At 37.9% G+C, this 13,364-nt stretch overlaps 2 protein-coding genes across 4 annotated transcripts in view; both read right to left on the reverse strand.

Annotated features, from left to right (window-relative positions):
* Window positions 1–13,364, reverse strand: part of LOC135471949 (neurocalcin homolog) — a 197,017-nt gene that overhangs the window by 124,972 nt on the left and 58,681 nt on the right. The window lies entirely within an intron of this gene.
* LOC135471948 (neuronal calcium sensor 2-like) overlaps window positions 1–13,364 on the reverse strand; it is a 108,289-nt gene that overhangs the window by 36,259 nt on the left and 58,666 nt on the right. The gene's annotated exons all lie outside the window — the stretch shown is intronic.

Consider the following 13,364-nt stretch of genomic DNA (forward strand, 5'->3'; position numbering starts at 1 on the left):
AAATTTTTCAATGGCTACAGTTTGATACCCTCTACTTTGCTAAAGAGGAGCCACAAGTATATCATGGCAAGACCAGACTGTGTGTTTATCTGATCAATGGTACAGATAAAGTGTCTAAGTGAAGAGCCGTGCCCGGAGTCAATCCAATAATCTCAGACACAAAACACAAATGGTGGAGTTTACCATTCCACACAGCTGACACTAGGGCACCTAATTCGCGGATCAGATTTACCAAGGGACCCAGGGCCTAACTCTATAAACAGTAAACCGAATATAATCTAGGACCGCAGGATCAGAGTGGCCTCGTAAAAAGGCAAATGCTGTAGTGCCAAATAAGGAATGAGTTCACCTCATCTAGTAGAGGACAAACGCCTTGGAGATTCCAATGCTCAGACATGTGTTTGCATTCCCTGTAAGTGTGTAGCTGTATGCATTAGTATTGCCCAAATTCCCCCCATTAATCACTCAGCCATCCCTCGTGAATGGCACCATTTCTACACTTTTTCTGATTTCCTTTTGTCCATCTTGATTTATCACCAATGAGCCTATATGTGTTTACCTAAGCCCCGTGGATAAATCTTAACAAAGTGTGAAAGCAAAATTTTTGTTTCACATTGCCACAATGTCCTCTAGTTGATTCCAACAACTACCCATTTTGTCTCCGCTAAAAAAATCCAATTTCAAACAAGAAATACATGTATTTAGTCAAATATTTTGGGGGCATTAAATTAACGCCTCTTTTACAAAGTCAGTATTTACACATATTAAAACAAACTGCTTTCTTTGCTCAAAGAACAAATATTATTTTAATTTTATTATTACACTATTACAATTAAGATAAACATCTAACGAATCACATTGGATGAAAAAAATTTCATACATACGTACAAGGAAAAAAGAGAAATTCATAACACCATCATCACTTTTGACATTTGGGAAAAACAGACTCATATTGACCATTTTCCTTTATAACACTTACCACTCTGTATTACTCGCTTGATCAAGCTTAGCACTTCTCCTGGACTACACACCTCTCCCTTGTCTGGACAAAAGACCGCACCAGCACTATTAAAGCAGATGATACTGTTAACACAACTGGTTAACCAATTCCATCCACACAGTTTCTCTACTAGCTTATTCTCAAAATGCAACGATACAGTCATGCAGATTCCCTGACCCTGGAGAGTGAGAGCTACCTTCCCTGACTGACCTAAAGCATAAACTGGACAAACTAATTCCCCATGGACACAAGACCTGTTGGTGGGCCCCTTAACAGCCCTTACCCAACAGATCAATCAATAGGCCACTACTCTCAGCTCTGCACTCTTCTATTATGTGGTGAATAGGAATCAGACAAACCGCCTCTGTGGAGTTACTTCTTAACAAGCAGCTCTTACTAATCCGGAAGCCTTTATAAACCTGTTCTTGGTATCCTCTGGGTGCGGGTGGGGGGTGGGGGTGGGTTTAGTGATTGGGTGCCTGAAAGGGTTTTGGGGTTATTAAGAGGGATATAAGGAAGTGAATGTATTAATCCCTCCACAACTGAACAGCATGATCTGATTCCCACACAATGACATGTGTTTTTATTTGGAATTTGCACTCGAGCATTTAATGTAACAATGCTCAGCCTGCAGACATATAAACAATACTGGGAAGGACTGCTGGAAGCCTGTATATACATTCTTAAAGTACATCTGCTTCTACCTTACCCACAGCTCTGGGAAATGCAATGAAGGCTATTAAATAAATCCCCGTGGGGCATTAGAACAACATGAAGTGCAAAAATAAGCCTGATGCATTTACACATGTAATATGATACTGAGTAAAATTTATATAGCCTTGAGACTTGAACATGATGCAAGTTTGATTAGTCATTTATGTATCACAGATGGATGAACAATTGCAAGTCATCTTTGTAAAGGTATACCTCGCATGTTTCAAGAATGTAAAAGAAAAGTACTGGGAGCAGTTTCAGAGGACTCAACATGGAATGTCTCTCTAGTTGTATATACTATACTATCTATGAACTGGGCCAATAGGTCAACTGCATTCCATCAAGGGCAATGTCCTCCATGGAAACCTGGGCATAAAAGCCAGGGCGTGCCAGGTCTCAGCCTGGTCTGATCAGTCCATCACTGTCCAAAGCACAGAGACACACCAGACAGATAACATAAAAAATACAACATGTAAGATGTAAATTAAAAATCAAAGCTATAGTGAGAGTGTGAGGTCTCAGGCTTTCCAGTCCCACCTGTACAATAAACATATCCAACATAAACTTTAAAAACAGGTGGGTTTTTTTTTTTAACTAAAACCTGTTGAGAGCGTTGTATTCATAATTGGGTTGTAAAGAATCAATGTTTTATACCATATTGGCAACTCTGCAGGCTGAGGGAAGGAACAGCTTTCCAGCCACTGGGCACTACCTACATGTAGCTATTACTTTAAACTCCAGATTCTCACATAGCTCATTCAAGCTGAGTACACAACACCCAACACACATGTCAACCTGTTGATTAAATGATATAACAAATCAAGCTGAGCTGCTTCAGTGATTCTTACATACATGTATAATCAATGTACACATAGCCCTTGTCTGACCACGTATGGCTACTGTAAATGGCCTGAACTAGACCAGCTCCTGTATTTATTTGATTGGTGTTTTATGCCATACGTACTCGTGAATATTTCATTTAAACAACTATGGCCGGCATTATGGTGGGAGCAAACAGGACAGAGCCCCAGGGGAACAGCTTCTGTAAGTAAAACATTGATTAATGCCAAGCTAAAGCTGTACATTACATGAGTCACGTCAGGTTAATTTCCAAAACTTAGGTTGAAACTGAATACATGTTGACATATGTCTGACTCAACATGCAATGTACTAAATATAATAAGTAAATAAATGCTAAATCACACATTTTCAACATGAAATCAAAGTCAAAAATTGTACTCCCTTATTTTGGGATGAAGTACCTGAATTCTTGAACCTTTTCAACCAATATGCAACCAATATTTTGAAACAATCTGGGAGAACTATAGGCCGTTGAGAAATAAGTTGTACAGTTTCGTGGAGCTTACATATTTAATGACACAAACAAGTCATTTTTACCATCATCTTTATGATAATTATATGCATAAATTCCAGCGAAGAAAGGGCTCTGGTGTTTGAAACTGTTAAGATTTACCGCAGGCAGTCTTTAATTAATAAAACATTGTCTGATGTCTCCTTTTTTTTCCTCCCCAAACACTGAAGCCAACTGCTGATGCCTCCAATGATTTCTATTTCTGGTTATTATCTATATATGCTTGCATTTGATGTATCACCTCTTCACCAGTGATAAAGACAATGATGTACATCATGTCCACTAGATAAGGAACTGACTGTGTTATATTATGTGGGGTACTGGGATTGGCTGGACATCAAAAACAGCCCAAGGCTGCCTTCAGCACAACAGTCCCTCTACAGACTAGACTCACACATCCTATAGGCCAGCTACTAACCCATCTATCACCTTCTTCACTTCAACAGCACTCTACAAAGTTCCTGTGAGGATGGAATACATACTTGTAGCGAGAACATTTAGAGTGGGAGGGGCAGTCTCTATTGGATCAATGGATGATGCTTAAGCTGCTGGCTGGATGCTGAAAACAAATTGGCACAGTGCTGTCAGGGTCAACTTCGCTCCGAAAGTCACTGGCTTTGCCACCATACAAATACCAAAACCAATTTCCTTCACACTCACCCCATATATACATGTGTACAGGTTTTAAGGGCAATTTGTGTATTTCTTCCACCATTCCACCAAACAATATGACCCTATACAAAGGGAGTCTTGTTCAACCCTAAAACGCCTCAAGCCACTCTAAAACCTACCAGAATGTTTCAACCTAAGATGTATCATAGGACAACTTTTCACTGAAACCTGAACATTGGCAATTCAGCTTTGATAAATCATGTTCATAACCTTACCCAACTGTTAATTGCTGGACGTGTCCAAATATACATGTTAAGTAGAGGTGACCTTTTAAACAACATCGGGTGTGTCACACAACACACCGGTCCATGCATTTACCTCCCTGAATAATATTACTTCAAGCTGTTTATTTCTACAAATAAAAGAATTTGAGTTTGTTTACTTGTTAGAGATTTGCTTTTATGATTTACATAAAGGTGAACTACTGGAATTTATTCAAATAATAAAAGTGTTCCTTCGCATAGTTTATAGCTATCTATTTTGTTTTCACATTTCTGATATTTTACACCCAGACGCCATAACTAGGAAAAAGAAAGACTTGTTTCATGACATTCTAATCTGAGACCAGCGGTATGACATCATATTACATGTACAGTAAACTTTAACATTCCTACGTCACTCAACAATAAGACACAGCGTCATACATACGCCGCAGCGGTGAAGTGTCTAGGTCAAGTGCAATGGATTTAGCTTGTCGATGATGGGTTTAAAATGCATGACCTCTGTGGAGGATGTGAAAGAGAACGGCAGCAAAAAGCTGTATGAAATATGTTTTTTGCCTCATTTTTTTCATTTTTTGTGGTAAAATAGACATGAACACCTTCGTCTTGTTTCGTATCTCATCACTACCTCCAGTGCTGCATATTCTTGGATTTGACCCGGTACAAAACATTCAGCAGTATAAGGCTACACAACAAACGCCTCTACAGCACTTCTAAACCCCTAATCATATTTTCACCACAACATTAATAAATTCCTAAAAAAAAAAACCAAAACAATCTGATGGCTTTATTACAAACCTTATCCAAAGCAACAGTTACAATACTTCTCATCACAACATTCATTTCTCACTGATGAGAGGCTTCTGAATGGACACTGAGTTGACCAGTAGGCCATGGATCCCCCTCCCCCCCACCCTCCACCCAACTCTCATCACAACATGTTGTTTTCATTAATTCATAAGATTAACAAAAAGTAGACTGTAAAATAACAGGTAAAGAAAAGTGCAATGGTCGTCATCTCCTGGAATCCTGACATTAGTATATATTTCTGCTAAATGTTGACTTGATCTGGATTTTTCCCAGAAGAAACTGAGATTTATGGCTGTCAGACATGGACGATCCAGCAAATATGTAAGTAGCAATCATTAATGTGCAAGGCATACAATATTACAACTAACACTATGTTCAGTTACTTTGTCAAGTTAATTGTATACAAAAAGAGAATGGTCTAATCTGGCCTCAGAAGGGCAGGGGGTGGAACCACTGGTGAAGGGCACCTCATTGTTGAATATTTTGATTCTCATACATTTCTAAGGGCCTCGGTTCCTATGGTTGACCTCCACCCCACGTGCATACTGCAACACGTACCTGGCCCAAAAATTCAGTCTTAGGATGACTTGTATTTACTGATATGAGGAGAACTCTGCCATCCAGGGTGACACGTGCATGATTTTAAATGCTCTTCAAAAACTTTGTTGTTTTCATAACCAAGTTCTTCCACACTGAAGTCAAATATTCCTTCTTGATTCTGGATTCAACACTAAATTTGAGTAAATTTATGAACTTTAACCCTAAACAGCTGATGTTGAAAGGCATCCACTGCTTTCGCCACTGTGGCGAAGGGACGTCAATTTGCTTTCACCACACAGAAATTATATTCGCCAAAACTAATATTGCGAATGGCTAGCCCAAGCCTAGCGACTAAGTAGCTAATCCAAGTCTTATCATGAATTCGGGCTGTTTTTTTTTTTTTAAATTTCTTTTTTTTTTAAGCAAAGGAATCTTCGAGCAAACGGCAGCGTCCAGTAATCAGACGCTGAGAAGGGTTGGATTAGGCCCTGCCTAGACAGTGCTTGTTTATTGGGTGATTTATCACCAACTTTCACTTCTAATCCAGTCAACATATGTAAAGGGGCTGGGAACGTGGCTGGGGTTACCAGCAGATATATCCTCAAAAATCCTGAAAACGCATAGCAAGACCTGTCACACTTTTCTTACAATTTTGTTAACCATTACAATTTGAATTAATTTGAACTATTCTACTTAACCCTAGAATGGACCTTACATGTTCTGAAGTTGATGTCACACTGCAGTACATTAACGGAGCTTATGTGTGTAATGCCACAACACCAAACTGATCAGCCCAGAAAGTGACAATAAATCACATCACAATGAATAACTGATCCTGGCACAGCTTTTATCATAATGGATTTCAACTGACAAAACAAAGTTCTTCATTTGCCCTCGGAGAAGTTGATATTAAAAAACACCTATTTCACTCATCTAGAGTTATTACACTTTTCTTTCAGTCTTCCAAATCTGTGAAGTTTCTGACAGCACTACTGTGTCCACACACAACAAAGACCCCTGGGGATAAACTTGCAATCCGATGACACTAAGCAAGAAAGTAAGGGTGGGTTCCTATATTCTAATTGGCACTGAGATGATGATTACAACGTTTTTGGGATCCTCCTCCTTCCACTGATGAGATTTTTCCAATGACATTCACCAGCTTTTTTATGCTTTGCTACCTCCAGGACCTTTCAGCTTAAAAACTGCATGATCATTTTCTGTTGCAATTTCATCAGAAAACTGCATTAATATGCTGTTATCTTTTTTCACACAGATGCTGTTATCTTTTTTCACACAGACGCTGCATGAATAGTAATTAATGTAACTTTATTCCCCCCACTCCTACCCAGCCACATAAAAGTTAAAAAGAGGATTCAAGAGCTAAAGCTCCTTGAGTACATCTTACAAAATGCTTTAGTTTTTCACTCACTAGTATATACTTTACAAGAAAACAATAAAACATGTGTGAATGCTCCTGGGTACATAGTCACACTCTACAGAACTGTGGAGGATGCATGCTGACGGTGATATCTGACAAAATACACAATGCCGACAATTTACAGTGAACATTTCAGACAAGTGGTCTTCCACAGCTATGCAGCACTGTAGTGTGCCTGAGAGACTGAAGTATGAGTGGTATCACATGTACCTTTCATCTATAACAAGATAACACACCCTATAGCCCTTAAGCTCCGAGTCTCTCTACCATGACAATAATACTCGATCTTAATTTGTCGTGGTAACCAGATAACCCTGTTAGTGATTGGAACCTTCGGCAAAGAAGTAATGCGCCAGATCATACTTTCTAATGCAAATTGTCTTCAGTATCTTAAGACTGCTAGATGTTATATGTCTTCAACTTCTTCATAAGCTAAGATTATATTGTTTGCTTGTTTTCTGCTGAGGGATTGTGGTGGTGAAAGAAAATTATTTTGGTCCAATGACAAAAGTCTTATTACCCTATACTAGGCTCTGTTACAATCTGGACAGCCCTGTTGCTAGAGAGAGAGATGCAATGTGCACGCATGGCCCAGTTAGAGAATACAAACACCTGGCCAACAGGCCCTTGGCCAATAACCTACACAAAGCTTATACTGCTATCTATTATATCAAGCCAGGAAGTACCAAGATTGACATTCGGGTGCCTTTTGCACGCTTAAAGCGAATCAGGTCCAAGCTGGATTATAACCACTGTCCTCTTGCAATTTCAGGCATTTCCCATTCTTCAGTTTTAGGAAGGATCCAATAAACATTTGACTGACCACAGGCCAGACTCTGCGTTAAAAGGTAAGACTCTCTACCAACTCAGAAGAAATTCTGTGTACAAACTAAAAAAGTTAGTTTTTAGTTCTCTGTATACATACCAGCACGTTGAAGATATCTCCAAGTTATGAAACTGTTCCTGCTCGATCAATTTCTGTTTGGTCATCTACATTGTAATTAAAAACAGTCTGACTAATCAGTACATCTTTTCATGCTCAGCAAAAACAGAGTACCATGTTAATGAAAAAATTCAATACATTAAATAAACAACCACTTAAGTAAAGACGAAAAAACCTCTGCAAGTTAAGGCTATTTCACACATCAACGCTAATGCCTTCATTAAAACAAAACACAGCTTCGAATGGCTTAATGTTTTCCTTTTTCTTATTTTTTTACTTCTTTTTTTTCTTCAAATTTCATATTTTAGTGTAAGTTTTTGCTAATAATAAATCAACTGCCCAGTATGATATAAACCTGATGTGATCAAATGACAACTATACTTGTAACCATATGTTTAACTGCATAATTACATTTCCTTAACCTTCTTTATATTAAGAGCTTTTATCTGCAACAGCCTTAACATGAATCCTTGCATGACCCCTTCAGTTTATTTAAAACTGAAATGAACTTTTCTCCATGAAGTTCAAATCAAAAGTTAACGATAAATTCAAAATTTTAATGAAGTTAAATTTTCATCATATAATTCCTCGTGGTAATTTGGGCCTTCTGCTCCAGCAAATGCATTGTTTCAAATTGGAGACACTGTGCATGTTTCATAAAACAAAGATATGACTTTAAGCAACAAACCACAAAGTAAAATTTAATATTCTGAACATTGAACACTGACATTCAAAGTTTGCTGGCTTATCCATCCTTTTTTATGCCTGAACAAAAGATATTAAAGCTATAAAGCTATATAAGACCACACTCTATAGTCACCTCTGATACATACAGCCCTTAGGCCATGCAGGCAGCTAATATGGTGACCTTGAATTAAATTTTAGGGGTAGCGTTTAAAATATTCACTGGACCATGAAGCCATTAGCATACCTACTTACAAATGAACCTTTCTAGGGCTACAAAGTCCCCATGCAGTGAGCTCTTCCAACTTTAATAACTCATTCAAATGTACTGTTGGTCACGGGATTTTCGTGTCACAGACGCTTTGGTAGAAGGATAAAGTACACCCTGAAGTCAGTTCTAACCCGATAACTGTCAATCAAAGTATGTCATCTTACTTGTGTTTGTGCCTACCTGCATGAATGATAAGCTATAAGGTGGGTGGGTAATAGGGGACAACATATACTTCTTTCCAGAACACAAACAATACAGTGGTTCCAAGACAGAGAAAAACAGTCTTGGAGAGTTGTACCAAAACATTAACTAGTTAATGAACAGTTACAATTAAAAGCCCTAAAGTTCTAATATATACATATCATTATGTACATGTCTGCAGATAAGCCTATCAGATAAATATAATGAAAGCAAAATATAATAATACTACAACAAAACCAAAAAAGGTTTGTTACCACCATACTTCAACCCTTTCACTTGTTTGCAAGGGCATTATTCTCTGTGGACTGATAAAATTGCACTTGTTGTGAGGCCATGAAATTGACCAATCCAACCAATGCTGTTTTGTCTCCAAAATCAAAAAAATGTGCATAAACTGTACTGAAAGGTTCTCTTTCATATGTGAAAAGGTTGAGAAAAAAGGGTAGGTAATAATAACACACACATGAGCAGACAGACAGGGGTTGCACAAGCAAGGAGGTAAAAGTACATCGATTCATGTATACATGCAGAAGTGGCTCCATTTGTCCTCAAACTGAATTGGTCCTAGATGACGTACAGATACGCACACCATATTGACGGAAGACAACCACAAAGGTTCCACAAGCAGTGAGTGCGGTGCGATCTAGGCTTTTCTATTATGTTTTGCTTCAACGAAGTATACATCTATGAACAGATTCTTTCCAGTCCTAATTACTCATAAAATAGAACTTCATTTGACCAAATTTCTTTTCTCAATTCCACCCCTCATATATTCCATATTTCTCCCAACTTCCGAGATAATAACATTTCTTTGTGATAATTACTGTTATGTGCTTCAAACATGTATCATTTTTTCCCAATGAACCACTTCATATATTAACATTTCATTGTAATGTTCATGTACTTCACATGCACACTTCATCCTAATGAAGCAATTCATACATTCACATATATTTCTAATAGTTTCGGACTTCTGATATTCACATTTTTCCCAATGAAGCATGTATTCCTGTATTCACACTTCTCCCAATGAAGCATGTATTCATGTATTCACACTTTTCCCAATGAAGCATGTATTCACATTTTTCCCAATGAAGCATGTATTCATGTATTCACACTTCTCCCGATGAAGCATGTATTCCTGTATTTACACTTCTCCCAATGAAGCATGTATTCATGTATTCACACTTCTCCCAATGAAGCATGTATTCATACTTCTCCCAATGAAGCATGTACTCATGTATTCACATTTTCCCCAATGAAGCATGTATTCACATTTACTCCCCATTAGAACGCTTCATAGTTGGCAAATAACCCAAAATGTCCAAATCAGTGCTGTCTAGAAATTAATGAAATCTAAGAATAGCTGATGTGGTTATAACTACAAGTTGCTGGCATCCCTGCACAAAAGTGTTCAGTTGAAGGATGCACATGGTACCATTCACTAACGTTACCTACATCACCCTATGGCGCAAACTGCATGTCTGAAATGCCGTCAAGTTGTGCGAACCACTTATACGTCTCAATTGAATTATCCAAGCACAGCGATATCTAAAACTGGGAAGGATTTGCCCAGTACATCACTCGGCTTTAATTACTATTGATTGTTTTTGAAGAGAGAAGAACAATTGGATAGAAGCTGTAGCTAGCACCTGCCTCATGGTGGGCTGATATAAGAGCACATTAGAGCGCCTCTATTAAGGGACTTATCAACATTTTAAGACATGCAGAATTGTTTGGGGAAGGGGGAAAGGTAGGAAACACTGGAATGGTTAGTGAACACGCAATTCCGCTTAAGGGAGCTGCTAACCTTGACAGTAAATTCTGTGTGAGGCAAAATAAAAGGTCGTGAAATTATAAATAAGGTAGAGAGAACCCATGAAGTCCTCTCCATGCCCACATACATCCTGTTTCATTTATAATTTACAGTTATTTAAGAAACCTGGGTTTAGAATTACGTAACTATTGTATGTACCTGTTTCATCACCAAAGCCAGAAATTAAAGTACCGTATAACAAATATCTCAAGAGGCTATTGCAAGAGAAGAACCTACCTGTCACATTCCTTCAAAAACAGCCACAGGTTAGAACCAATACATGTACAAAGCAAGTTGATTTATTTTTTCGAAGCTGTAAACACAAGTGCTTATATTAGATAACATCAATGGGGTTTACTTTACACATCTAACATGAAAATAGTAAAATTCCCAGTAGATAAATGATCTGCATATATGGAATCATGTAAGTTCAAACTTCAAACCCACAAAGCTGAAGAAAATACAGGAGAAGGTGTTGTAAAATATACTATTACACAGAGATGATTCTTGAACAGAAATTTGAGACCATGCAGGGCAACTCTACCTGAAACTCAAACATTTCCAAATACTCTGGAAGCATTGCAGAAAATTAAAACATGTTCAAGTATGATTTCCTTCCACCATGCTCTGCTTGCAAATCTAGCACTGAAGGCTATGTATTAAAAGTGTTCATATTATACTATCACCGAGCCAACTTCAGTGCTGTTAAATTCCACATAACAAAAGTCCCCCTAATGGGGAGATACTTTAACATGCCTCCTTGACAATAAAAGATAAAATATAAGCCAAAACAAAAGTTTTCCGTCAAATGTTAATGGGTGTCACAAATGAATATGAAATTGAGGCTTCAGACTACAATTTCAGTAAGCTCCATGTATAACTACTTGGTCTGATCAGCAGAAACTCCAGATGTACAACGCAGGCACCACCACCATGCAGGCCTCTGTAAGGACCACAACACGCAACCTGGCTGGCAGTTGGGCTACAACAGTTTTTGATCTCTGCACAAGTGCTATGTTGTGTTGAGAAAACAGGTACTTAACCCCCAGGGTTCTCCTCCCCTTATCTATAGCGTGAAGATAGCCTCCCACCGCTCACGCCAGCTTCCAGGGCAATCAAAACATTTAGGGAAACATTAGCGCAACATCTAGGTATACAGTGTCTAGGTAAGAAAAGCACACCAGTATGTAACCAACCATAGACAGGCAATTTTACATCTGACAGCTGAACATCAAACAGAAGGCCATCAGCAACAACTACACAGTGTGGAGCTGTAGATATGCCCTACACATACTACAGAGATAACTGACCAGGAAACTTTGATCTGTGCTGACAGGTTTTATCACCAAAAGATCATATTCCATCCCATTATTTTAAGTAGCACATACTCTCTCTGCTTTACATGTTACCTACGCCAAGACGTTCTCACGAGAGCTAATTGCTAATTTTCGTAGTGTGCAGACTTCAGCTTCCTGAATGATGTCAACATGTAATTTTCATAAAATCTTCATGTGCAACAATGATGTAATAACATAATAAAATTTAAAATCAACTCAATGTCACCTTAAAGGTGAACTGTTCCTGCTGATCACATTTTTCTCGCAAAACTGACACAGTATATCTTAGAGATGATTTAAAGAGTTAAAATCAGACCCCTCCTCCACTCAAAATTATGCTCCAACCATTTTGAGGCATGTTTTGACCCAGCTTACAGGATAAAAATGAGGTTTGGAATTAAATTGGAGAGGAACAGAGAGTAAAAAAAATCAGACAACGGTTGAAAACAGAAGCAGTACGTACTATTTTCAACATTCCTGGTCACCAAAGCAGTTCTCCTGTCAAAAAATGTGGGTCAAATCCAATGTAGCCTTTAAACCTTTAAACAGGATTGCTACTGTTATGTAATGCATATTTGGCATACTGGCACCATTCAAGGACAGACAAGCAATGTGAATTTTTTTTGCTCGGAATTTTTGGTGTTAAATACATTTTAAATTCTGCAAGTAAAATAACTCACCAGTTGCATTTTTTTGTTTTCATATTTTTTTCCATATCACAGTTATACCATTCAGTTAGGTAAATTAAGAAATAAAACTGAGACAGTTCACCTTTAATACCAAGGTGAGAAATGCACATACATGCACATGAAAGCATTAATTTAACCACTATTCTTTTGATACCAAAATACATCCGCCTATTTAAATCTGGGTCTACACATAGTTCACAAATCAATCTATAATAGTATAGGTCAGCCAAGAATACTGTCCTTAATGTTTTTTCCCCTGTTGCTTTTGCAGGCACCAAAACATTCCAGCTCTATGACAACCATCTTGGCATATTGAATAAGATCTATATAACCAAGAAATACACTTTGATATACATGAAACTACTTGTGAATCTTCATTATATATAGCCATTCATGTTCCAGTGAGAACCATACAGCTGCACTGGTTTCTCATGTATATGAGATCATTGTGGGTCATAATGATGAATATTAACTGTTAAGAGGCCGGAATTCACCAGTATTAATAAATACATGTGACCATTTGCCACCTATCATGCTTTTCATCACTGCTCTGGTTTTAATCTCCCTACAGTATATTTTTTTTTAATATCAACAGTACTGTGACAATAGGGGAGTTTCGAGTTCAAATTTTTTGGTTATTAAAGGTAAAAACC

Source organism: Liolophura sinensis, chromosome 7, assembly GCF_032854445.1.
Source record: "Liolophura sinensis isolate JHLJ2023 chromosome 7, CUHK_Ljap_v2, whole genome shotgun sequence".
NCBI classification, from domain to species: Eukaryota; Metazoa; Mollusca; class Polyplacophora; order Chitonida; family Chitonidae; genus Liolophura; species Liolophura sinensis.